The sequence below is a fragment of the Dipodomys merriami genome, unplaced genomic scaffold, assembly GCF_024711535.1.
Source record: "Dipodomys merriami isolate MVZ:Mamm:240054 unplaced genomic scaffold, mDipMer1.0.p SCAF_9, whole genome shotgun sequence".
NCBI lineage: Eukaryota > Metazoa > Chordata > Mammalia > Rodentia > Heteromyidae > Dipodomys > Dipodomys merriami.
In genome coordinates this window covers 29,595,817-29,623,679 of record NW_027206512.1, presented here as the reverse complement: position 1 = coordinate 29,623,679, position 27,863 = coordinate 29,595,817, and positions in this window count along the sequence as shown.

The window sequence follows — 27,863 nt, the reverse complement described above, 5'->3', positions numbered from 1 at the left end:
TAGCCAAAGCAATTCTAGGCAAAAAAAAAAAAAAAAGAATGCAGGAGGGATCACAATACCGAATTTCAAGCTCTACTATAGAGCCATAATAACAAAGACAGCTTGGTACTGGTACAAAAAGAGACCTGAAGACCAATGGAACTGACTACAGGACCCAGAACTAAAGCCGCTTATGTACAGTCAGTTGATATTTGACAAAGAGCCAAAGATATATAGTGGAAGAATTATGACCTCTTCAACTATTGGTGCTGGGAAAACTAGGGGCCACATGCAGAAAACTAAAAGTAGACCCTAGCCTGTCACCATGCACTAAGATCAACTCAAAATGGATTAAAGACCTTAACATCAAACCTGATACTATGAAACTACTGCAGGACAGAGTAGGAGAGACACTTGAACTTATAGGCACAGGCAGGAACTTCCTGAACAGAGTCCCAGGGTCACAACAAATTGGAGAGAGACTGTACAAATGGGACTACCTTGAAATGAAAAGATTCTGCACAAAGAAATAGCAACCAAAGTAGAAAGACAGCCAACAAATTGGGAAAAAAAATAATTAATAGCAAAATATCAGACAAGGGTCTAATATCCATTATATACAGGGAACTCAAGAAACTGACCCTTCACATATCTAAAAAACCAATCATGAAATGGGCAAGGGAATTAAAGAGACACTTCTCAGAAGAAGAGATAAAAATGGCAAAGAAACACATGATGAAATGTTCATCATCCCTGGCTGTAAAGGAAATGCAAATAAAAACAACACTAAGATATCACCTTACCTCAGTCAGAATGTCCCACATCCTAAAGTCAGCCAATGACAAATGCTGGAGAGTCTATGGGGAAAGAGGAACCCTACTGCATTGCTAGTGAGAATGTATAGTAAAACAAGAATTTTGGTAAACAGTATGGATATACCCCAGAAAGATAAATATAGACCTCCCCTATGACCTAGCTGTACCACTCCTAGGCACCTACCCTGAGCAACAGGACCCAGGATATACAAAGACACATGCACCTCCATGTTTATTGCAGCATTGTTTACAATAGCCAAGATTTGGAAACAACCCAGATGCCCCACTACTGATGAGTGGATCCAAAAATTGGGGTACCTATATACAATGGAATATTATGCAGCCATTAGAAAGGAGAAAATAATGGCATTTGCAGAGAAATGGATAGAACTAGACTAGAATACTTTGAGCTAAGTAAGTCAAGAACAAAGAGACAAATGGCACATGGTCTCCCTGATATGTGGATACTAAAGCCAATACAAGAAGATATGGCAAAATAACAGGACTCAAGAAACAAAGGACAGCCACCCATTTTGTCATATCATTGCTAAAGGACTTCATGTTCTTGACCATATAATGGTAGTGAGAGAAAGGATGGGTTAGGAGAGATGGGTGACAATGTTGTCAGACACTTTGTACTCATATACTGTTTTGTAGAATGGGAACTTCTTTGTACAACTATTTAAAGATAATTTTAAAAAAGGAAAGAAAAAGAAAAAAATTGTAATCCCTTCATCCCACACATAGGAAGTCACTTTTTTTTCTTCCTTCTCTGTTCTTTCACAAATAAAGAATTTTTCCAAGGTTTTGCCTGCTCTCTTTTCTCAACTTTGTAGTGACGTTAATCTATTTCATGAAGTGTATTCTCTTATCATTGTTTTTTTCACATGTGAGAAATAGAAAAAAATAGCCCAAATAAATCAGGAGCCAGAGACTCAAGCCTCTAATACTAGCTACTCTAATACGAGAAAAAAAATTGTGGTCTGAAGCCAGAGTGGGTAGAATAGTCTGAGACTCTCTCAATGCAACAGTGATACTCATAAGACAATATGTTGGAAATAAACTTTACAACTTTAGGGTTGGGTTGGGGAGGAAAGGAAATTGGGAGAAACACAAAGGAGGGAATAAAAATGTTCAACAAGAAATGTACTTACCTATGTCACTGTAACCCCTCTGTACATCACCTTTATAATAACATTAACTTTAAAAAAAAAAGGAAAAGGAAATATCCAACAAAAAGACAAGTAATAAACATGAGTCAAGTAGTAGAACACCAGTCAAGCAATCAAGCTACACACCTCCAAGGTTCTGAGCACAAAGTAACTGAAAAAAACAAAACTTAAAAACAAAACAAAGAACAAGAAAATGTTCCAACCAAGAAAAAAAATTCCTAAAATTAACAAAATGCTCCACATTGTTTTATTTGTTTGCTTTCCCTCCTATTGCTAGCCAGATTTCTGTGTAAAGTTTATCTGCTTTTACTATTGGAGTAGATAGTGAATCTCTAAATTTTATTGCTTAAAATTCATTTTTTCATCAACCCCACTATTATATCTTCTTTCTACCTAGCATTCATTATTAGATAATAGAAAATTAGTTTTCCACTGCTGGCCATTTCTACTCCTGGATTTCCAGTAGAGGTTTTACATTCCGAGGAAATTTTATCATATGCCAATTGTTTTTAGTGTGTTCATCATTAAATTCTTAAATACTTTTTCTGTGTGTTCATTAAGATAATCAGCATCTCTTCTGTGTTCTGTCATTTCATGGGGTGATTAGATTTTGCTGTAATCAGAATCCACAAAGTTTGAGTTTGTGTATAACAATAAAATTATTTGTCACCTGCTTCTTGGCCCCTCTATTGGACTTAGTTCCTGCATACAGATCAACAGGGCTTTTGTGTGCAGGACTCAGGACAAAGGGTCTATCACTACTTGGAAAATGGCCTGTCTAAAACAGATGGCATGACACATGGACAATGAGAACAAATACAGGTTGCACCCTATCCATGGATCATGGGCCAAAACAAGTTGTGTGATTGAAGCTCCATGTCATTTAATGTCACAAAGCATGTCTTACTTACAGTAAGACAAGGCAAGAGTAGAAACAGAAGAAATAATTGTAAAATAATAAACTCACTCAGTATGCTTTGTGCAAGTGGTGATTTCCTGTGTGGGACATATAACAAAATATGTAGCAGGGATTTTTTCAAAAGATTACAAACACATTTATGCATATGTACACACACTCCACAGATATATAGATATATGTATGTTCAAAGTTATTTTGAGACCTGCAGGTAAATTTTGGGGCGATGTGAATGACTGCATGTTACACATAGTCTATAATACATTCACACCAAGTTCACTCTATGGGTAAATGCAAACCTAGGATGAGAGCTAAGACCACATATTTATAGAGACATTTTATTAGCATTTGTTACTTATAGAAAGACTGTTTCTTTTTGACACTGCCACACATACATACAATTTGCTAACCCAACCCCTCCATCAATGTCTCACTTTTTCTCCCCTTCTTTAAACAATTTCAACAGTTTTTATTGTTGTATTTACAGACATACATATACAGTCTTTCCATCACATTCACCCTCGGTTGATACTTCACTTTCTCGTATCTTTTACTTTCCTGTCATTCAATTTTTAATCATTTTTAAAGTATCAATTAATTTTTAGAAAGGGATTTCAAAATCATAGTAATGACAAAGAATGTCATTAAGAAATAGTATATTTCCTCTTCGATAAACATACAGCAGCCATAGATGTTACTGCTAAACATTAAATATAATACATACTACTAACAGTGCCAGTATTGTAGATTAACACTCCATGATAAACTCCATGATAAACACTAATGATAGAACTTCTCAAAATAAAAGGAGTTAAAACTGTGTAGAATAGATTTTGCACCAAATCAACAACTTCTATCAAATTCCATAATACAACAAAATAGATTTTGGATTTGTCTTTTTATTAACTCATTTCTAATTCCATGCCATTTGTGAATCAGAAACGTACACTCTGCATTATATAGTATAGCCAAAAATAAAATACTTAAAAGATGACAGTATGCCTGGTGCTGAGAAGAACAAGATGATGGTTCCAGTCTAACATGAACAAATGTTCATGAAATTCCATCTCAAGAGAAAGTCATCCCAGCTACATGAGAAGAATATGCCTCTCATTTTAGTTATAAGGAGCACAAGTACTCTCAGTCTTCATTTCAAACCCTGGTACCACTCCCTCAAAACAAAGTAGAAGATAAATACATGTTTTTGGAAATGTAAATATTTTTGCACTAAAATTTGACTTTTAAAATTTTTCTCTGGAACTATTCCCTTGAATGGGTGCAAAAGATTGTATTGTTTAATTTATCAGAGACAGTATATTAGCTTTATATTTATTTAGGAAGTGTGAATTGTCTATATCCCTATCATATTATCATAAAGAAAAGTGGACCTGGAATGTCTACTTAAAAAGAAACACTAGGTTTACAAGTAAATTAATGTATGGTTTTTTTGAGTAATTGTAACCAGGTAACCAAATGTATGGATGTGAAATATTTCCAAAATGCTGAAAGTAAATTTCAACAAATGTACATGGGTTGGGTTGGGTGTGTATCTCAATCTTGGATTTATTAATGTTTTAGATATCAGACATGTCAGACTACAGACCTTCTTTAAAGTAGCTTAAGAAATAAGACCACAGCTTTGTTGGATAACAACCCATCATGGTTTGAATCAAAAAATAAAAGTCCCATGTGAGCATGTGAGCATCAACTAAATTCTTAATCTGAAATCAGAGACACGGACTCACAGAGAAAAAAGGAGACCAGACCTTGAAGGGTAGTCTTGTTTAACTGATGTCTATCCTTTCACAGTTTTGAAATTCAAGGTTAATTATTGTGATAGTTAACTACTTCTCCAATACTATAAGCTATCCCCTCCCCAACACACACACAATTTCAGGCTGGTCTGTGAAATTACTGGCTATCCTACTGTGAGAATCATTAACAGATGTAAATAACTCCCTGCGGCTCCTTACCCTGGAGCATATATTTGGAGCTCTTGTGAGAATAGGCTTGATTGAAAATCAGCACCTGCAATTTGGGGAATCTATCTTTGTAGCTTTCCTTTAGAAATCCTACTTTAAACTGCTGTGTGTGTTGTTTATACACAGCAAGAAATCAAACACTGGCACGTCTGTTCCATTCAGCAGCCAAATGAACTTACACGTATTTATTAGTTCTAACTGCCCTTGAAGAAGTCTGCAAAGATCTTTGAGGTTCTCCTCAGACTTCCTGATGTAAGTATCCAGGAAAATAAAGAACCCACGCTTTAAGTAACAATTTGAAATTTCACCATAAATTTGAGTTAAAATCAGCTCTAGCATATGGGTATATTAAAGATAAAATATCAGAAATGAAATGCCGTGTATTAATCTATGTTGCAGGATAATTTCGTTCTCAATTTTCATTCCAATTGGTAGTTTGATGTTGACTCATTAATATCATTGAAGAAAGCAGAATCTTTTCTGTCAAAGAGGTTACTTGACATAAGCATTGTCATCTTACAAGAAGCTATTTTAGCTAAGCTGTATCCTAGCAAATTCCTAGTAAATTCCTAGTAAATATTTAGTAGGTACTGCATGTACTAATTAATATCTCTTTATAATGATCAGTCCTGAAATAGACTCATTTGTTATTATAAGTTACACAATACCAAAGATACCCTTCTAAAACTTCCCTTAAAACTTGTTGGCTTTTATACCTATTATAGTAACCACAGCTTTGTCTAAGACAATTGAATACTGTCACTGGGACCCAGTCTCTAGCACCCCTCATCTTCATCTTTCATTTTTTAGAATCATTCCTGGCCTTCAGAGAAGAGTCACAACAGACCTTTGTAATATTAGCAGAAAGAGTATAATTATTTGGGTCAAGAATAGTGCAAAGTTGGGAATTGATCAAAGGAAGTGAATGTTCAATAAATAGACATTTAACAAAAATTTTTTATGACTTAATTTGTTTAAAACAGGACTTTGTGATGTAAAGGTTATTTTCAGGTGGCAATTATATTCATCATAAATTTAGGTGCAGTTGTTCTCATATTTCAATACTAAAGATCATATTCCTAAGCAAATTATTTTATTTATTCTTATTACATTCAGAGTGTAAGCTCTTAACCATTAGCTAAAATATAGAGCCAGTGTGGAGAGAGAGAGAAAGAGAGAGAGAGAGAGAGAGAAGGATTTATTGGTGTCATTGATAGAGGAGTATCATAAATTCCCTTCAAACTAAATCATCTAATACGGTGACACATGTGACACTCTTGGTTGCCAGAGATTCATAGCTGCAAGTGCAGTATACCCGTGTTTTTTTTTTTTTTTTCAGCTGTTCATGTGTACTACCTGAAGCTGCCTCTTAGTGACTGTTTCCAGAAAAAAAAAAAAATGTTCTTTTTCCTTCACTATGCTACTAGATGTGCCATTTTACTGTGAGGTTACTCTTTACATTATTTGTTTTATTTATGATTCTGTCTCTTCTGCAACTTACTTAAGATACCATCTGGTGTCTCTGTTATGATTTAACTTCAGATCCTCATGTTCTGTGAATTTTCAGTCTGACTTCCTATACAAACTATAGAACATCAGACCTGTGCTGAATTGGCACATACTTCATCACCTAGAGTGGTAGAAAGATGGTTCACCACTGCACTGGCTCATGATTCAGATATAGCCATTGAATAGCATGTCATAATTGGTTTTTCTCTCATTCATCATCCTTTCCATGCTACTTAAAATGTTTGTTTTATATTCGGTCATTCTATACCTCATCATGACAAAATGATAAATATCAGATGAAGAGAAACCTTTGGGGAGAAACAACTATTTTGTCCTGGATATAGAATCCTCACTATAAACGAAGCGATTCTCTGGTATGAGTACATCAGGATTCGAATTTTATTATTAAAGAATTTAGTCATAATAGAGTGGAAGTTACTTTTTTCCCCTTTGTACTTTTTCCTGAATCCCTACATGTAATTTAGTTATTGTCTGATCACCCTTGTTAAATAGAAGTATCCAGGTAAGCCAATGGAATGTGACAACTTGTCTCTTCTCTCCATATTCCTAGTGTTGATATTTTACCAAAAGTTTTCCATTTATTATATGTCTTCAAAGAGCGTTTTCCTCTGATCTGAATGGCTTTTCTGCCTGTGGATCCATAACTCATTATTTCCTAACCTTTTTAAACAAACCTCTCTGGCTCTGTACCTCATCATAACTTTGAGAAAACTTAGCTCTTTCATTTAAATAACAACAAAGCAATAACAGTACCCACAGAGTAAAGTTTTCCAAACTCCCTGATTTATCTACATTTATATCTAAGTTTTGGACACTGTACATCTTTTATTTTTCATGTCTGTGGTACTCTGAAACTTCACCCATCTGTTTTGTCCATACACAGTCATGTTTGCTAAAGGTACTTGGACCAGAGTTACCATTAATAATATAGACAAGAAGCCACTTCACCTCATTGATCCTTCTTCTCATTGTCATTGCACACCTTCGCTTAAACCATTTTATCACTTCCTGTACATCATTCTTTTCTGGAATTTCCTACTATTTCATTGACATATCATTCTTACATTTTTAATCTTTCTTTTTATGTATTAATTATTTTCTGTGAAACAAATCAAACACTTATCCTTCCCTTCCTTCCTGTTATACAAGCAATTAATTTAGTATGTTATCCTTAATTCCTTACTTTTACTTTCCCTCTGGCCTATATATACTTATACACCTGGCATTTATAATCCTAACTGGATTCTTAATTCTATTTCCTTGTTTTTTTTCTCAGTCTTGCAGCTAACTAGTTTTTAATCTATCCACATGCTTTGCCAAATACCTATTGATATTCATTCAACTGGCATAAGAATTAACTTCAAAATCAACAGTAAGTTATTTCTACAGCTATATATCTCTAATCTGACACAATTTGCCACCTCATTATCAGTTCTACCTGCCACAGAATTGTCCCTGTGATGACATTCATGATTTTTAAAATCATGACCTAAACACCAGAGTCTGGCAATGTTCACTGTTCCTGTAAGAACAGGCTTTTCCTTCACCACCATGTGGTCCTATCCTGGTATATCTGTGCTTGTAATAGGTAAATGATTCCCTTTTTAGGAGGCCTAATTAAGTGATTTGTCTTTTGTACTATTGTATGCATTAGAAAGATGGTAGTGGTCTATATCAAATTCTATTTTATATCCATGTTTTTAACTTTCTAACTTTCTTCCAAAACGACAGAGTCATCCTGAAATACCAACAGAGTGAAGAAACCATTAATATTCTTCCTCTTCACCTGTCCTGAACCTTGTACTGAGTTCAAAATATGGTGTAGTTTCTAGCAATTAAGAAAAGAATAATATGAAAAATGCACAGAGAAATTGAACATGTTCATTTTTAATACTAAAAGTTGTAAAGTTCATCTTCAACCTAGTGTCTTGTATGTCTCATTGTTACAATGGGTCAACCTGTATCCTTGTTTCAGCATTTTGCTATTTCCTTTCCCCTCCCAAATTAGAAAAATTGTCTATACAAGATGCAGGGCACCTGAATCAAATACAATGACAACAGGGATCAACCGGAATCAAATACAATGACAAAAAAATCACATGATACATTAAAAACAACAGCGACAAAGAAAACTCTCTTGTGTCCTTATCTTGGGGTTCATTTCATTTAACATCATCATCTTATATGGTAATATGTACAAAGCTTTTGACCTTTTCTGCTTGTCTGGTAAGATTATCCTAGTCTTATACTAGTTATTGCAAATATGGGAAACCATGGGACCTATGTTTCTTTGGGTCTGGTTACTTCACTTAATATAACCATTTTCCAAGTCTTTCCATTTCCTAACAAATAGGGCAGAGTCATTCTTTCTGATGGAGGCATAGAATTCCATTGTGTATATAGACCACATTTTCTTGATCCATTCATCTACTGAGGGGCATCTGGGTTGGCTTAATAAATGTGTTATTTTTTTTTAATCTCCATCAAGAAGTTTTGTCCTAAACTGCATTATACACGGAAAGGAAACAACATAATCTGGTCCAAGGATTATATGAATTACCTTACTATTTGTCAAATTTTCATCTGGGAGATTCTTGATATGAAATAAAATTCCTAATATTCTGACAACAGCCTTAGACTCTTTTCACATGCCCTTATATGAAATTATTTCATGACTGACAAATGTTTGATGAAATTTCTAAAAAGAATATTTACTATGTATTACAAGGTTAAGCTTGTTTAATGATCTTTATCATTAATTTTACCTATTGATGTAATTATACTTGATAATTATACCTTTCTGTTGGTTTCTTTTTTTTTTTTTTGTCGGTCGTGGGCCTTGAACTCTGGGCCTGGGCGCTGTCCCTCAGCTCTTCAGCTCAAGGAGAGCTCTCAACTACTTGAGCTACAGCGCCACTTCTGGTTTTCTGGTGGTTTATTGGAGATAGGAGTCTCACGGTTTCTCCTGCCCGGGCTGGCTTTGAAGCATGATCCTCAGATCTCAGCCTCCTGAGTAGCTAGGATTACAGGCTTGAGCCACCAGCGCCAGGCTTTCTGTTTTATATACTCTTTCGGTTTTAATATACTCTTCCCCCCCAAACTGGACTGTATAATGGGTTTTATGGAGAAAAGGAGTATTGTTATTTTTCATTGAGCTTTATCTGAAGAAGAATGTCAAAAACAGGCAATGGAATTGTGGATATAAAATTACTGTACATATCCATTATTTTTTTTTTGTCGTTGTTGTTGTTTTTTTGGGTCCGGTCATGGGGCCTGAACTCTGGGCCTGGGCGCTGTCCCTCAGCTCTTCAGTTCAAGGCTAGCACTCTACCACTTGAGCCACAGCGCCACTTTCGGCTTTTTTGTTTTTGCTTATGTGGTGCTGAGGAATCGAACCCAGGGCCTCAGGCATGCAAGGCAAGCGTTCTACCACTGAGCCACCTTCCCAGCCCTCCATTACTTTTTTGTGGAAACAGTTTTCACTAATTCTAATCTTTAAAAAAAATTATTATATTTTAGTTTCTAGGTGTAAACTAATGAATAATTAGGGTAAACAAGCTAATATACACCTTTAATAAAGTTCCTCTAAAGTATTATAATATTTCAGGATAGAGATTCATTAAGTACTTTAAAGATATGATCATCACCTAAGAGATGAAGCTTTAACTTTTATCATTAGTAACTTTGAGTAGTTTTAATTTTATAACAATCACATATAGAGAACTGATGTTGCTTTCTAAAGCATTTACTGGGATTTAGGAATCATTTTTAAACTTTTCTGTTCACTAAACTTAACTAAAACTTGGTATCTTATAATAGTGACAATTAGTACACCATTCTTCTCAATTACTGAAAACTAAGAAGGAAAACTGTGTTCTGTGAAGGTTATAAAGTTACATAATTTGAGTCAACTTACATAAAACAAGAAATGAATATATATAAGTAGGATATAAATAGGATAATTAGGCATTAATTATGTCCTTTTTATCTATACAGTGTGTATATATTATCTGAATCATTTTAGTTTCACACTTTCAGGATAAACAATAATTTGAGGATATTTAGTGTTGTTTATAGTAAATTTACATGAAGGAATGTAACTGATTCAGGTATCTCAATCATGTACCTAATTAAAAATATTATGAGCAGGAAACTGGTTCTACACCAAAAGAGCAACATTAAGAAAGAATAACAACAACAACAACAACAACAACAAAGGGAACAAAATTAAAATCCCAAACTTCTTCTGTGAAAGCTTCATACAACAACTTGTGAGTTAGACATACTAAACTTGATGACCTGAGACAACAGAATTCTGGGCACCATCAATTTGAACAGAAGAAAATTTATCTATTGCCCCCTCACTAACCTCTGACTGGGATTTAAAGTTTCTTGAATTATGTGTAAAGGGCAATAAATTACAGTGTTAGTAATGGCGCTGTAACTTTTTCAGATCTAATTATACTAATTGCATACATTTTCCAATATCTTTTAGTCTTATCATTTTCCCCTCTTTACAATTATTGTCTTCAAATAGTTGTACAAAGCGATTTAAATTTAACATGCCCATTAATGTATAAAATGTGTCTTGACAAGTGTTACTCCTCCTTCCATCCAACCCATCTACACTCATCCTTTCAGATTTCCTACCTCAATTTCACATAAGAACATTGAATAATTGATCTACCATTCCTCTCTCCATTTGTCATTATTTTCAAATGCTGACAATTACTAGATTGACAATATTTTTAAAATTTAATATATTATATAGAGACTATAGTATGCATGTCATAACAATATTTTATTATGATCAGATTTTTTAAAAAAGGTACATTCTGTAAGTGATTTAAAATATTTGTTGTTCAAAACCCTGATTATAAAGAAGAATCCATGTGGTAAGCCAGGCCATCAAATAACTTTAAGAAACCACAAACACTCATACCAATCAAAATCAAATTCAGGAATTGGAAAACTACTTCCAGGTAAACTGAAAGTACAGGACTATGTCACTAAATTAGTGATTTAGAAAACCTGCAATATGATTTAACATTCAGAAATGATCTGCCTGTTGTATGGTTCATGATATTATATCTCTGTACATAAACTGAGAAGAGATATTACTCTAATGTAATATCATTAGGACAATATACAATAAAGCAACCTTTGAAACAGGAGATCCAGGCCATGAAATGACAATTTATTTAGTGTAGAGAATTCATTTTGAGTTCAAATTTGGTTAAGTACAAAATAACATATGTTCAATATAAAAATTAATGTAAACATATTAGGTGGTGTATAGTATATGATATCTATACATTTTATAACATCTCAGAACCCTATTTATATAGCCCATATGAATTGGGAAGATTATTGGGTTTGATTGTGACATATCAGTATTTGTATATGTATATATCATATCAACCAGTCCACCTGTTTTCCTTTCTCTTTTACCCTCTATTTTTTCTTCATTGAGTTCTCTATCCCATTCCTTGTCCCTTATAGTCCTTCCCTGATCTACTTTCCAGTCACCTTTTGAAGAACTTTTACTTCTTTTGTAGTTTTGGTTGCTATGGTGATAAAGATTGAACTCAGGTTGACATATATGCTATGTTAACATTCTACCATTAGGCTCCTACTTCAAGAATTTTAGTTATTTCTGTTTTGTTTTGTTCTGTGATCATGGAGATCAGATAAGGTATCTTCTACTACTGAACTGCACACTGTTCAATTTCTCAATATTTAAGTATGAAACATTTTCTTAAACATAATTTGCTTATAAAATTATGATTGTTAGAATAACTAAATTAAATGTAAAAGTTATTCAATGTCTATTAGCCTCTTAACAAACAGTAGGGAATAGGAGAACAAAGGAAAGGCTAAATAAAAGAGATGAAAAGAATTCCCAGATGAGTTACGAAAGCCTCCAGAAACACTGCTGGTAGTTTCACTGTTCCTGCTGGAAGGTTAAAGGCAAGAACAGGATCTGAAAAAAATGCTACAGACAGGATCTTCAATATTACACTTTGAGGAGGTGGTAGAATGTGTGATAAAGATTACAAAGGAAATGCGTATGATGCTAAAGGACATACTTAGCAAGAAGGCTAAAGAGCTGGTTTCCCAGCCTGCTAGCATTCAGATATGTCAAAACTGATTCCATGATTTTATTTCCAGAATCAAAGGAGGTCTACAACATGGGTTATTCATTGGTAAATTTTAGTTCATGTCACATTTAACTAGAGTTCATAACAAAGTACATTATCATTAATTATGTAAATTCTACTTTACATATTTGTAATATGAGCCAATTCCTGGCACTTAAGAATGAGAGAAGGGAGAAATAACTGGATTTTGACAACTTGTTTTTATTGTCAAGATGTGTACAGAGGGGTTTCAGTTACATATGATAATGAGGACGTTTCTTGTCAACCTTGTTATTCCTTTCCTCAATTTTCTCCTAATTTCCCTCCCCCATCCCACCCCACAAATTCTACAGATCATTGAGTATATCACTGTTGCATTGTTCTCCCCTTATCTTTTTTCTCACCATTCTGTTGTTCCCCTTCTCTACCCTAATTCAATTAAATGTATATACAATACCAGGGCACCAAAAAAAAAAAAAATACAGTAACAACAGACGATATTCCCTAGGGGAAAGAACATACAAAAGAAACAAAAAATTGCATAGTACATTAAAAACAACAGCAACAAAGAAAAAACACTTGTGCCCATGTTTTGGTGTTCATTTCAACTTATATGTTCATATGTACATAGCTATCGAGCTATTCTGCTCATCTACTAAGATTATCCTAGATGTATTCTAATTATTGGAAATAAGAGACACTATGGGATCTGTATTTCTTTGGGTCTGGTTTACTTCACTTAACATGATTTTTTTTTCCCAAATCTTTCCATTTCCTTACAAATGGGGCAAAAAGAAATCCTCAAAGAAACAACCACCCCATTAATAAGTGGGCTAAAGAATTAAACAGATACTTCTCTGAAGAGGAAATAAGAATGGACATAGACACGAAGAAATGCTCAACTTCTCTGGCCATAAAGAAATGCAATTAAAAACAACATTGAAATTCCACCTTACCTACTTAGAATGGGTATAATCAAGAAATCTAATAACATCAAATGCTGGAGGGGATGTGGACAGAAGGGAACCCTATTGCATTATTGGTGGGAGTGTGAACTTTTTCAACCACTTTTGAACTTTTTCAAGCAGTATGGCGGTTGCTCAAAAGAGTCTACACAGAGATCCCCTATGATCCAGCAGTGCGACTTCTGGGCTGTAAAGTGATTATAAACAAGGCCTACTAAATCTACCAGCACAACTATGTTTATTGCAGCATTATTCTCCATAAGATATGGAACCAACCAAGATGCCCATCAGTAGATGAGTGAATCAAGAAAATGTGAGATATATGAATCTATGCTTCCAGCAGAGAGGTTTTTTTTTTTACACTAAGGTTTAAAGAATAGGAGTTTTTATTATCTGAAAGTGATACACTAGGAATCTTAATCTACTTAATCTTAATTACTTATTGTAATTATGCTAAACCAGAAAGTCATACAACCACTTAGAAAGAGAATACAGGAAGATCACAACTTCAAGCCAGTTCAAGCAATGTTAATAAAACTTTATCTCCAAACCAATAAATAATCAAAACAAAGTCTAGAGTCATAGATAGCTCAAATGTTAGAGCATTTGCCTAACCGTAGGAGGAGTCCCAGGCTCTCGCCCTAGTACTGAAAAGAAAAATCAAGATACTAATGTTGCTATTTATTAAACACACTGGAATTTGTTATATTTTTATTTATGAGCTGCTGTGGAACTACTAGCTAACCTTCTTGTCTAATTTTTATGGAATTTAGAAAATAAGTATTATTAAAATTCCCAATTTATTAATAAAAAGTTCCTGATTTTAGAGAAATTGATTCGTTTGTTATATATCATACACTCACTAGATAGCTAGAATTATTCTAATTCTTAATATTCTATGCTGAGATTTAAGTGAGATGCAAATTCAAAGAAAATATGTGTATATGTGTGGGAGGAGGAGTGTTAATTATATAGGGCATAATTGTCCAGTTTCATATATTAACCTCAAATTTGGGTTCTCTACATTCTTCATTAAAGAACAATAGATCTCAGACACATTGGTCAAACAATGAAGATTTATATCAATATAAATCTACCATAAATTTGGTTGTGTAAATCAAAAGTAAGATTTTATTTTGTTACTCAGAACACTTTGGTTTGCAAACTGATATTTTAGAGTGAGAAAGAATTTTGAGATTGAAAAGCTACATTATGTGTTATAGTTCTTTCTCTATTAATGCAATCACTTTGAATACATAACTTCACAGTTCTGAGGCGTGATTTATTTGTCCATATAAAGAGTCAACACATATTTGCCTTATTGTGCAGTGGAAAAATACAAAAAGTCCTGAAAGAGAGCATCCATAATGATTATTCATTCTGAAAATAAAGCAGTTTAAAACTACCATTTAATAAGACTGCCATTTCTCAACCAACCGATCTAAATGAAAAGACAATCTAATTAACTGAGCACAGATGCTTAACCTGTGCTTGGTAACCCGATCTTTCAATAAGAATGATGGAACACTTTATATCATTCTATAAAGGAGTACCAATTATACGTGAACTTCCCTTATGTTTCAAATAAAACTTCAGAAGACAGTGCCCCTGCAGTATCATTAATATCCTACTCCTAACCTCTGATGTGTCCTGATGATTCATTATAATTTTATTGATAAGGCCTTGACTAGAAATAGACATCCTTTAACCTTCCTTGTTATTTAGAAAGGGGAAATACTTAAACTGGAATTCATTATGGACCATGAAACTATAAAAGAGAAAACTAATATTCATTACTTTATATTCATTGAAAAACCTTAACCTTTAGGAATCATTAGTTTTCAGGATAGTCTATAAAGTTAAACCGAGCAGCACAAGGGCAGATGTGGAAGAGCAGGGAGGAGAGAAGATCATAAACACATTATCATTTAACATTTGGTGAGGAGCATTCTTCTTGTCTCTAGGCTCAACTTGAGTTAGCAAAATATTTTCAGAACTCAGTATACTCAGATAATCTCAACCAGGAAGTAAAATAAATTTTAAAAATGGCCTCTTTTAAAGCAATAGCAGTCTTTTAGATGCAGTGATCTCTATTTGTGGATACAGAAAATCGCCATCCACTCCAAGTTATTAAGGCCAATGAAATCAGTTACTAGGATACTAGGGCCTGCCTATCTTTATTAGAGGGAGGGAGGTGCAAATTTGTAGTATTATCTCTCTCTCTCTCTCTTTCTGTGTGTGTGTGTGTGTGTGTGTGTGTGTATGTGTGTGTGTGTGCCTGTATCTTAGTCCAGCTTACTAGTACAATTATCATACAGCCAGTAGACATGTATTATCCACAGATTTGGAGCTAGAGAAGTCCATGCCTAGAGCACAGGGAGTATCAGTGTCTGTTAGGGCTGCCTTCCTCACACATGCTTAGTCTTTTGCTGTGAATCTCTTGAAACTCTTTTAGGAACACCAATGTTATTTGTAAGAGTTCTTCCCTCTTGACCTCATCATTCATAAGACCTACTTGCTCCTCATACTCTCTGCTTCCTGATTATATCACAGTGGAGAGGTTGGAATTTCCATGTAAGAATTTTGAGAGAATATAAACTTTTTCCAATGTATGATTGCTTTAATAATTGTTAAATAAACCTAACAAAACCTACAGTCTTAAAATGAGAACCACTTGGAATCAGTCTTTGGGTTGTGGACCTGGACTGAGCCTTCTGTCAGCAAATAGCCTGCTCCGGGGTTTTCAGACCTATAATTGCTTCAGTTTTCACAAATACGTTTGCACGTTCACAGGAGGCTCCGGTCTGATCTCATATTTATGGCAAGATTTCAAAGGTGAAAAGACTGGACAGTCACAAAAGTAAGAATGTAATTTACACCATACTTACTAGAAAATACCCTATTGACTGAAATTGTGTGGCTAATCACCAAGTCAAATAGGAGAGGAATACAGAGCTAGCAGGCATATTGTGTGGTTATTGAGAGCTAATTAATTCTGGCCTTTTGAATATGGAAGGCAAGGATATCATCACCACTCTGTTTATTTTGAGATATGGGGGCTGATCAGTTCTACATAGAGATAGTGATCTAGATATTGTTTCAAAGTTATTAATAGATTTTATCATTCCTGATAAAATTATTGTATGAGACAAAGATAATTTACTTTTTAGGTGGAAGTAAGCCCTTTGCAACTAGCACACAACTTCAGATATACACTTAGACCATTGGTCATATATAATATTGAATTTGTAATATTATACAAACTGAACCCATTTTTTAGAATGGTTCTTACCTATTTCAAGAACCCGTCCCTTCTACTTTGTTTTCAACTTGATAATGATTTATTGCTCCAATTTTACTGGTCTAGAGTGAAAAACTCACTCTCCTTATGATATTCCAAAGGAATATATCTTTTGCCAATTTAATACTCCATTATGCTGTATTTACTTCTAATGTTTAATTAGATCACATGCTTTTTCCCTCCTGGGGCTTAAATTCAGGGCATAGGAGCAATTTCTGCTCAAAGCTATAGTTCTATCAATTGAGCTGTAGCTCTACTTTTTGCTTTTTTGATTTAAAAGTCTCAAATGTTTGAACCACAATCCTCAGATAAGAGCCTCATGAGAAGCTGGGGTCATAGCCATGAGGTACCAATGCCAAGCTTAATCTCAAATTTTAAGATAAGTTTATCATTGCATGTAAGTTCTAATTAAAACAAAAATTTAGTGGCTACTTTATTTCTTTGCAGAATTATTTCATATTTTTTCATTTTGATTTGAATATAATTTATGTAGTTTTATAGAATGGAAGGCATATACATGGACTCAGTTTTCTTCCCTAGCATTGTTTTCTTCTTCTTGACACCATGGGATTCTTGATATTTATGCCCTCTGTTAATTATTTGTTAAATCTCTTATTTTGCTAGAGAGAAGAGTTATTCCAATGCATTATTTCAAATGAGATCGCTTTTATAGTTGAAGACACCAAGGCTCAGCATGATGAAGTAGTTGATGCTAAATAAATCACAGTATAAATTAGAGAAGAAAAATTCAGAATCAACTTTCTCAAAACATCATGTTTATTGGATAGATACAAAAAAATTGGGCTACGTTTAAAAGACAACTTTGAGAAGTAAATTGCTTCTTTTAAGAATATTTCTTGAATGATTTCAATGATTCTAGGCATTACAATCTGCTCTGAAAGGGAGCTAAATTATGTTCATACAAAACTACATTGAGAAATAAGATGAGGTATGTGGCATAGAAAGTACAGATCCAGTTTTCAAGAACAAGCTTTAATTTTTTTTCCTTCACAAGTACTCTTTCTCTGTCTAGAATGTAAAGAGCAAAAATCACACAGGTATAACTTTAGTCTCTCACCTTTAGTGAGCTCAGCTTTCTATCATATATTTTACATTATTCATATTTTGACATGTGATGCCTAACTTGCTATCTTCTCTGATGACACTGTTCAAAAGTATCTACTATTACTGGAATTGCCCAAAACACCCTCATTATACATTGTAGATTGAATTTTTAAACATTTTATCTCCAAACCAAAAACATTTTTTAAGTCAGGCATGTGTCTGTGTATGTGTGTGTGGGGGGTGTGTGTCTGTGTGTAAAATTTAACTTTTTAACCATGAAAATTTACTGATTATGTTTTACTAGAAAAGAATCTGCCTAAAATACTAGTAGAAGTAAGAAGGGCAAAGGTACAATCTAAAAGATAAGATGCTGAACACATAAAGGCACTCAGAAAAAATTCTTGGGAAAACATTTACTTCAAAGTTTTTTTTGCTAAATGTCATAAAAATTAATACAAGGAAAAATAGAAAATGTTACAGAGTATATATATAGGTCATACTCTTGTTCCTTTGTTTCCTCCTTTTCTCTTTTCCTTCACTTCCTCATCTCCATATGATCTGTAGACTTAGTGTGTTAAAATCAGGTCTAGAAGATTGTAGAAATGATTTAATAGTAAATTTACTGTTACTGTAAAATAAACAGATGTACCTGAAGGAACTAAAGTAACTGGCTTAGGGTAGTACTGATGTTGCTCTGGCATTATAGTCAATATTTGATAAATTCTTCATTGAAAATAAAGTAATTTTTTGATACTTAGAATATCATGCCTTATATTAAAGCCATTTTTATTCACAAACATGAAGTCCAAAAAGGACAGCCTCTTATTGACCTAAATCTAAACCAGCCAATCTCAGCCAGAAGAAATTGTCAGGCAGCATTTTAGCACTATGGTCTGCTCAATGTTCCATGGATCTTCGATTTTCACATAGGATAGGCAGTAATAAAAACTAACAGGTTTTTAAGTAAGGCATTTTGGGACAATTGATTTTTTTGAAGATACTTTTATAATGATGATATTATACAAAGTAATCATAGTAGTTGGAGAATTTTATGAGCTGAATTCAGGAAAAATATATTTGATTTAAAATTTTTTAATAGTTCTTGCTATATGATATTCATAAAACATTTATAAATGTTTCCAAATAATATCAGGTAATAGGCATTATGGATAATGTCATATACACAATTATAAGTCACACACAAGGATAAATCACATAGAATTAAGCTCCACATAACAAACTTATAAATAAAATATTTTCTTTAGTGGGAGGAGACACCTTTTGGACTGCTGGTCAGGAACAGCACTATCAAATTGTCATTGCACAGAAGGTGATTCAAACCAAATAGATAACAGGTTGATGTTAGATATTGGGGTGGTAAGTGGGTTTTTTAATCATGATATCTAGAGTGCAAATAGGAAAAGTGTCCATTTAGAATTAAACTTAATACCAGATTCTAGTGATTGATTCCCATAATCATACCTGCTCAGTTGGTTGAGATCTGAGGATCAAGGTTCAAAGCCAGCTTAAGGAGGAAAGTCTGTGATACTCTTATCTCTTATTAACTAGCAAATAGCTGGAAGTATAGTTGTGGCTCATAATAGAGAGAGTAATTCTGAAATAGTAGGTAGTAAATTAATGAACAATGTATCAAATATGAAATCATGTATTTGAGAACAAAGTATCTTTCAATAATTTAATATCAAAATTTAGTTCATGTTCTTCCAAAAAGGAGAAGTAACACAAAATCACCCAAATATCCCTGTGACTTGATAACTAGTACATTGATCATCTTAATCCTTGGCAGACTTCTTTTCCCTGTCTTCCATTGGCACTCCTGCAAATATCAGAAAATCAGGAAATCATGGGCAAGTAAACTTTCAACATAGAATTAAATTAAGTACCCATACTACTAATGCAATACGAAAAGTCAGTATTAGAGGTGGCATGAAGTAATGCCTAAAAATTATGTAGAGAAGATATAGGTTTTGTAATCCATTTCTGGCTGGGCTTTATGCATGAGACCTTGCTTATTTGATTTATTTTATGGAGCTACAATATGTTTATATGTAAAATGGTGTTGAACATAAAATTCCTGTTAGTCAGGTGTGAAAATTGAAGAAGCTATGCATATAAAATGTTTAGAGCAGTGCCTGAGCTACAGTAAGCACCTAAGTGGTTATTCATGTCTTGATGATTAAATTCCAGAGATTTGAGGAAGGCTTTTGTAGTTTTTCCCTGTCTGATTTTCCCTTCCTTCCTTCCTTCCTTCCTTCCTTCCTTCCTTCCTTCCTTCCTTCCTTCCTTCCTTCCTTTCTTCCTTTCTTTTTCTTTCTTTCGTCAGTCGTGGGGTTTGAACTGTAGGCCTGAGTTCCGTCCCTCAACTCTTCAGCTCAAGGCTAGCACTTGAGCTATAGCACCACTTCCTGTTTTCTGATGGTTTATTGGAGATAGTGTTTCACGGACTTTTCTGCCCGGGCTGGCTTTGAACCGTGATCTTCAGATCTCAGCCTCTTGAGTAGCTAGGGTTACAGGCAAGAGCCACAGGCACCCGGCTGCCCCTCTCTGATTTTCTACATTGCAGCAGAAACCACATAACCAAAGGAGAAACAGCATAAGAACAATGTCGATATCAAGTGACAGAGAATCAAAAGAAAAGTAAGAAGACATTTCAAACCTATTTTCATTTGTTGTGCCTTTGGCCTATTTTGGAGAAGGAAAAATAGTGGAATTGGTCAGGGGAATTAGTATCTATTCTATAGGAGATGAACATGTGATAAAGAATCAGAATTACCTTATGTGGAAAGAAAAAATCTTAGAGAAGTCATGCATGTGCTTATTAGTTATGGAGGATTGTTTAGCAATATAAATTGTATTTATCTTTTCATGATAAGGTGGATCATGATGAATACACACTGAAAATACAAAAATAAAAATAAATAATGAAAAGATCTAGGATATTACTAACAATGATTCTAAAAATTTCTAAACAGCATTGTTAAAATCCCACATGTGTTATTCTAGCCTTGCTAACTGTGATTGTGGTTGCCACACTCTCTTTCATTGCTGTGATGGACTCTTACTAAAATGGCCTATTTTCATAGGAATAGTTATTATAGAAAATTATCATTGTTAAAGAATTGAAGGCACTCGGTTATTTTCTCAATTATTTTTGATTGTCTTTATAAAAGAGGATGAAAATTACTGAAGAAAACTTTCCAAACTCATTTTAGAAATGAATTCAAATTAGTTTTTTAAGTGTTAAAAACATTATTCATTATTCTCTTACTCACTTTGTGTACATTGTATTATTCATGTGTTTTCAAATCCCCTGTGCAATAGAAAGCACAAGACAACAGTTTATTTAGTTCTGATGAAAGTTAAATTAATACTGAATAAAATGCATTAATTGACAGGTGAATGAATGTTTCATGACCTATTTATCTCAGCTATTAATATGGAAAATTTTGGATTGAGTTTAAATCAGTAAACAATTGTCCACATTACTTCTCATTCAGCATATTTATTGACACGCATTCCTAATTGGGAAAGTCTGTCCAGATGTCTGCTTTTCACAAGTCAGCATCTAACTTTTAAAAGATTGTATTCTCAACACATTATATTAATTCCCTAAAATTAGATAGCAAATAAAACTCAGTTTCTGTAAAAGAAGTACACTTGTTATTTAATTTTCTGAGAAAAATGTAATGAAATCAAGTCTTACATTAAGCATTCATATTATAAGTTCAAATGTATGTGCTCTTTGGGACACTTCTGCTGTGTTTTACTGTTGCTTTTATTTTTTAGACTCTGGTTTAAGATGTCTTTAAAAAAATTGTCAAAGTGATGTACAAAGGGTTTACAGTTACATAAGTAAGGTAGTGATTACATTTCTTGTCAAACTTGTTACTGCTTCCTTTATTTGTCTCCCTCTTTACCTCCCCCAATCCCCCCACTAAATTGTACAGATCAATTCCAACATATTGTTTTGTGAATATTGTTATTGCATAGATTCTCCCTTTGTCCATAGTCTCACAATTTTATTGTTCCTCATTCCCTTCCCTAGTTCAGATAAATGTACAAAGACATGGACACAAGAGGTTTTTCTTTGCTGTTGTTGTTGTCAATGTATTACTATTACTTTTTATCAGAATAGCCTGTCTTCAACTATTTTTTGTAGTATGGAACATTTTAAATTACTGTCCATAAAAATCTTAGAAAAATACTGCACAATTTTGTGAGAGAATTTTTAAACTTATTTATCCTAAAGAAGATAAATAGGACTGAAAAGATGGAATAAAGTCTTCAAAGTCTTCAAGTACTAGTTTAGTATTCCATGGTAATGGTTCTGAGTAACAGACATTGCAAATGTAAAAGAGATTTGGTGGTTGTTGTTGTTTTTAATAAAAATATATATGAAGTGCTGTAGACTTATGTTACATAATTAAGTCTTCTAAAATTTTAAAGCAAGTATTTAAAAATATTTAAAATATTGAAGTGAAAATAGCAACATTAAAATTTACCATCTAAACAACTTCTAAGTGAATAGTTTAGTAATTCAAGTATATATGTGTCATTGTATAACCACTCTCCATATATTTTTCCTCTGGGAAAATCAGAAAACCTTTACTTATTAAAGAACCTCTTTTCATTTCTTTTTCAACAGCCACTGACAACGACAATTATATTGTCTCTTCCTATGATCTAACTCTTCTGGATATTTCATATAAGTAGAACTATGCAAGATTTGATTTTCTATGGTTGGCTAATTTCAATTACAATGTGCTCAAGTTTGATTTATGTTTAATCATGGAATTTCTTTTTTTCTTAAGACTGAATAATGTTCCTGTGTGTGTGTGTGTGTGTGTGTGTGTGTGTGTGTGTGTGTGTGTGTGTGTGTGTGTGTGTGTGTGTGCTGTCCATTTTCCAGTGCTAGGTAGTGGCATTGCTTGGGTACTGTAAATAGTGTTACTATGAATTTGAGTGGCAAACATCTCTTGTGATTTTGATTTCTTTCAAATATATAGTCAGAAGTGGTATTGCCAGGCACCTATGATTTGTTAAGTGAATCAAGTTTTATATTTATTTGAAAGTGAAAACAAAAGAAAAGAAGAAATGATAGACTTCCCTAAAACGTGAATTGGGGACCTCCTGAACAAGGGCAGAATTTCCAGACAGACTTTAAAAAATAATGTTTTGAGTCTTTATCGGCTTAACTTCTATAATAAATGTGATGATTTAATGTCAGCACAATGTTGTAAAATTCACAAAAACCTTGTTCTACAGTGATCACAATTCAACATTAATTATGTTAGAATCACCAGGAATTTAATCTGGCAAGTATTACTATTTTCACTTGAAATTCTATTCATGATTAATTATTTGAAATACTATATTCCTACAGGGTTATAAAACAGCTAAACCATAACACATCTGAATTTATGGAAAGTTTCATAGTTGTGGAGGTGGGAGGGAAGAGATGGTAAGGGAAAAACAAAGGAAGAGGCAACAATGCTCCATAGGAAATGTACTCATTACTTTGCTCATGTAACTGTAACCACTCTGTACAGTATTTTTCAATAAAAAACGTACAAAAATAAAATAGGAATAAAAGTTTTGCTACTCAGTATGAACTATTATTCTTTAGGATTCCCAATAAGAAAGGAAATTCAAAGTGAAACAGTTCTCATCTATTTGTTTATTAAAATCCTTTAAAAGGGGATATTTTTTTCAGTAAACATTAGACAAAGACAGTTTACATTAAATTTGGTTTTAACGGCTTAAACATTAGGTACCGTTCTATGGGGAAAAAAGGTTTTAGTTAGGCAAAGTGATGAAAATTTTATTGAATTACATTGTTTTTAAAAGACTTTCTGCAATCATAAGTTGAGAATTACTGTGTGTGATAAAAATATAAGTAAAGAAGCAAAACCATATTTGATCAGAGAAGGTTGAATTAAGGCAATCAGGCCTAGCTGGTGCCATATTGGCCACATAGTAGATTGTGGGGCTTGGCATCTTGTCTTCATGCTGGGGGAAGGAAATACCTCCCCCTCCCTGGTGATGGGCATGTCCAGATCCCTGGAGACAGGGGCAGACACTTGGCTGATAGGTTACTGAATCTGTCAGTCCAGTGCCTGGACCTAGGAATTTCCTGTGGATCTGCCCCCCTGCTAGAACCCTGTTGAGTCCCGGACCAGCCCAGTCTTCATTATGCAATGCCACATGTGTCTGTGATCATGTTCTGTCTTCTGTGTTCTGGCTCACCTCCTTTCATCATGGTGTCCCAGTTCAGCTGTCCATTGGAGCTGAATTGGTTGTTTTTGTTCTTTCTCTCTAGCCGGTTTCTTAAGCATGTAATGTGTATTTGGGATCTGCAGGCCTTTGTAACAATGGGATGCTTGCAGACTGCTAGTGTGTAATAAAGACTCAAATATTCCAACCTTCCAAAATGTGGCTTCTGGAATAATTGTACCTTACAACAAAGTACCTTCTGAACCTAGAAGAAAAGAAATACAGAGATTAGAAAGGTATTGCACAAAAAAGCCCTTATTTTTATCTAGATTCCCATTTCCCTAATACAACAATATTCATAATTTACATTTTTTCTCATGAAAATAAATTATTTTGGAAGATCAGGATCTTTATTATAAACCTCAAAAATGTTTGGTATGTTCTGCTTTCAAACTGACAGTGTGTAGCTGTTACAGAAGCTGAACATGTCTGTGTAATTATTTTAAGAAACAGTTCTTTTTTCTGCCTTATATCTACTAGTGTTAACTTGTCCATTGAAACCATTTCAAATAAAACTTGATAATTATGATGATGTAATAACAAAACCATAATTTCTATGTTGACGTATCAATAGATGAAAGGGAATACCTCCTCTTTTCAAACCGATAGTTGTGCCTATTCAACTAGCTCTGGATTAGGCTGCAGCATTAAGCCTGCTGTTTCAGTCCCTCAAGAAATTGCTTCAGTTTCCTAAATTACTCATTCAAAATGGAAAAATCTCATAGAATGCTTACCTTCAGTGTGTATAGTAACTAGCACAGATGTACTTTAAAAAAATATATTGATAAGTAGCAGGAGCAAACAAACAAAACAACAATAATAACAACAAAAATCACTGGCAGAATTTGATCTATGTTTCTTGATTTGCTTAAATTTGTATGTCATTGCTTACATTAGAGCATCAAAGTTGGTTTAGCCAAGAAAAAAGTGTCAACTCTTGATTTGGGATATATCTAATGTATTTTATTATAGTTTCCTTTAGAGTACAGAAAGTTGTCATTATTCAAATATCTCTATTCATTTCTTCATTTATTATTAAACTTTACTTTTGATTTCAGAATGTGATATAAGTACTGTAAGAAGTCAACTTTTGATAATTATTTTAGCATTTTGTTTTAAAATATCTCTAGGCAGAGTTCCCTAGAGCTCCTTAAACAAGTAGATCTTAATAAATTATTAATACTCGACTTATGAATGGTGGTGAAGATTCCACAGAGAATATCTTTAGCAGAATGCAATAGTATCTTGTATTATTTCTGTGTGGGAATATCATATGCATTAATATAATATTAATATTATTAATATAATACTAACTTTCTGACAAAAGAAATCTCAGCAAGGATCCACAAAGAATCTGTAGTTTATTGGGAAGGTCACATTCATAAAACATCAATTATGAAACTAAGGTGATTCCTCCAGGAATATTGCAACATGGTGATATTTAGTGATCCTTTTTCAGAAATATATGCTGGAATTCCTGTGCATATTAAGAATTAATTAAATCATGTAAATACTAGGTATCTCTCACACATGCCCAGATGCATGCACATACTTACAGTCTAACACACAATTTTCTATGAAATGAATCAGTAATTAAAATTATAATTGTACAAGGCTGAGAAGGTGGCTCAGTGGTAGAATGTTTGCCTTGTGTGCATGAGGCCCTGGATTCGATTCCTCAGCACCACATAAACAGAAAAACCCAGAAATAGTGCTGTGGCTCAAGTGGTAGAGGGCTATCCTTGAGCTGAGGAGCTCAGGAACAGAGCCAGGCTTAGAGTTCAAGCCACACAAACACACACAAACACACACACACACACACACACACACACACACACACACACACACACACACATAAAGTTGTACAGTTTGAATATGTCAGCTCAGAGTACTTTAAGTCTGGATTTCTTTGAGAAACTGTCAGAAAAAGAAAAAAAATAAATGAATTGAATTGGTTGATGGAATTGTGGATTCCAATGGTTGAATCATTTAAAGCATGCACATAATTTTGATTCAAAAGTCTAAAAGTATTCCTTCTATCATCCATTCAGATCACTTCTGCTATATTTATTTCATCCTTGTTAGAAATGTTACATGTCATGGGGGAAAAAAATTCCCTTTTCTCAGTCGAGCATCGGTGGCTCATGCCTGAAATACTAGCTAGTCAAGGAGCTGAGATGTGAGGATCCCGGTTCAAACTGGAAGTGGCATTGTGGCTCAAAGTGGTAGGGCATTAGCTTTGACTGACAAAGGTCAAGGATAATGCTCATGCCCTGAGTTCAAGCCCTACACTTTATTATTTATTTATTTATTTTTAATGTGTATTTTATTTATTTATTTTTAATTATCTTTCAATAGCTGTAAAAACCATTTAACAAAGCAGTTTATGAACACCATGCAATTTTTTTGTGGTACAACAAACCTCAAGATATAAGACAGATGTTGTATGTGTGACCTGACTCATGACTCATATATATGTTTTTTAATTGTGAAAATATTGTACAGAGGGGTTACAATTACATGAACAAGGTAAGGAGTACATTTCTTATCAAGCATTGTTAACTCCTCTTTTGCTCTTTTGTTTCCCCTTAGGATCCCTTCCCATGTTCCCTTCCCTTCTCATCCCCCTCCCCACCGTGCACCAAAGTTGTAAAGTTCATTTTTTGACATAATGTATTGTACTTCTCATTGTTGCAATGGGTGCACCTGTATCCCTATTTAAACAATTTGTTTTCTTTCCTTCTCCTTCACAAATTATACCTACAGCAAATACAGTGAAACAGGGGTTATACAGTGAGGGAGGGACACACAAAGCAACACAGAAATATCTTATCAATATTTTAGAAACAATAGCAAGAAAGAAAAACCATTTGAGTCCTTATCTTGGGGTTCATTTCACCTAACATCAACATATCTGACCTTTTCTGCTTGTCTCAGACATACACTAGTTATTGCAAATAAGGGAAACCATGGGACCTATGTTTCTTTGGGCCTGGCTTACTTCACTTAATATAATTTTTTCCAAGTCTTTCCATTTCCTAACAAATGGGGCAATGTCATTCTTTCTGATGGAGGCATAGAATTCCATTGTGTATATATACCACATTTTCTTGATCCATTCATCTACTGAAGGGCATCTGGGTTGGTTCCATATCTTAGCTATGTAAACAATGCTGCAATAAACATAGTCGTGCTGGTAGCTTTAGTATGGTCTTGTTTGTGATCATTTGGGTAAATGCCCAAAAGTGGGATTGCTGGGTCATAGGGGAGTTCTATGTGGAGTCTTTTGAGGAACCACCATACTACTTTCCAAAGTGGTTGAACAACTTTACACTCCTACCAACAATGCGGTAGAGTTTCTTTCTGTCCACATATATCCCCTCCAGCATCTGTTGTTATTAGAGTTCTTAATTATAGCCATTCTAAGGGGTGAGGTGTTATCTCAGTGTTGTTTTGATTTGCATTTCTTTTATAAGCCCCACACTTTAAAACAAGCTCTCCTCACTTGGTGCTCCAGGATTTATTTTTAATGTCACTATGAATCTTGAGGGCAAATCTAATAACCCACAGAGAGAGACCGACCTATATCATTGACCTAGCCATTTTGAAAAGGTGCAACATCATTGCTGTATGAGTCATATGCCCACCTATAGATGATTTGCTGTATGTAAGCCAGAAAATAAAAATTATACATTTGAAACTGG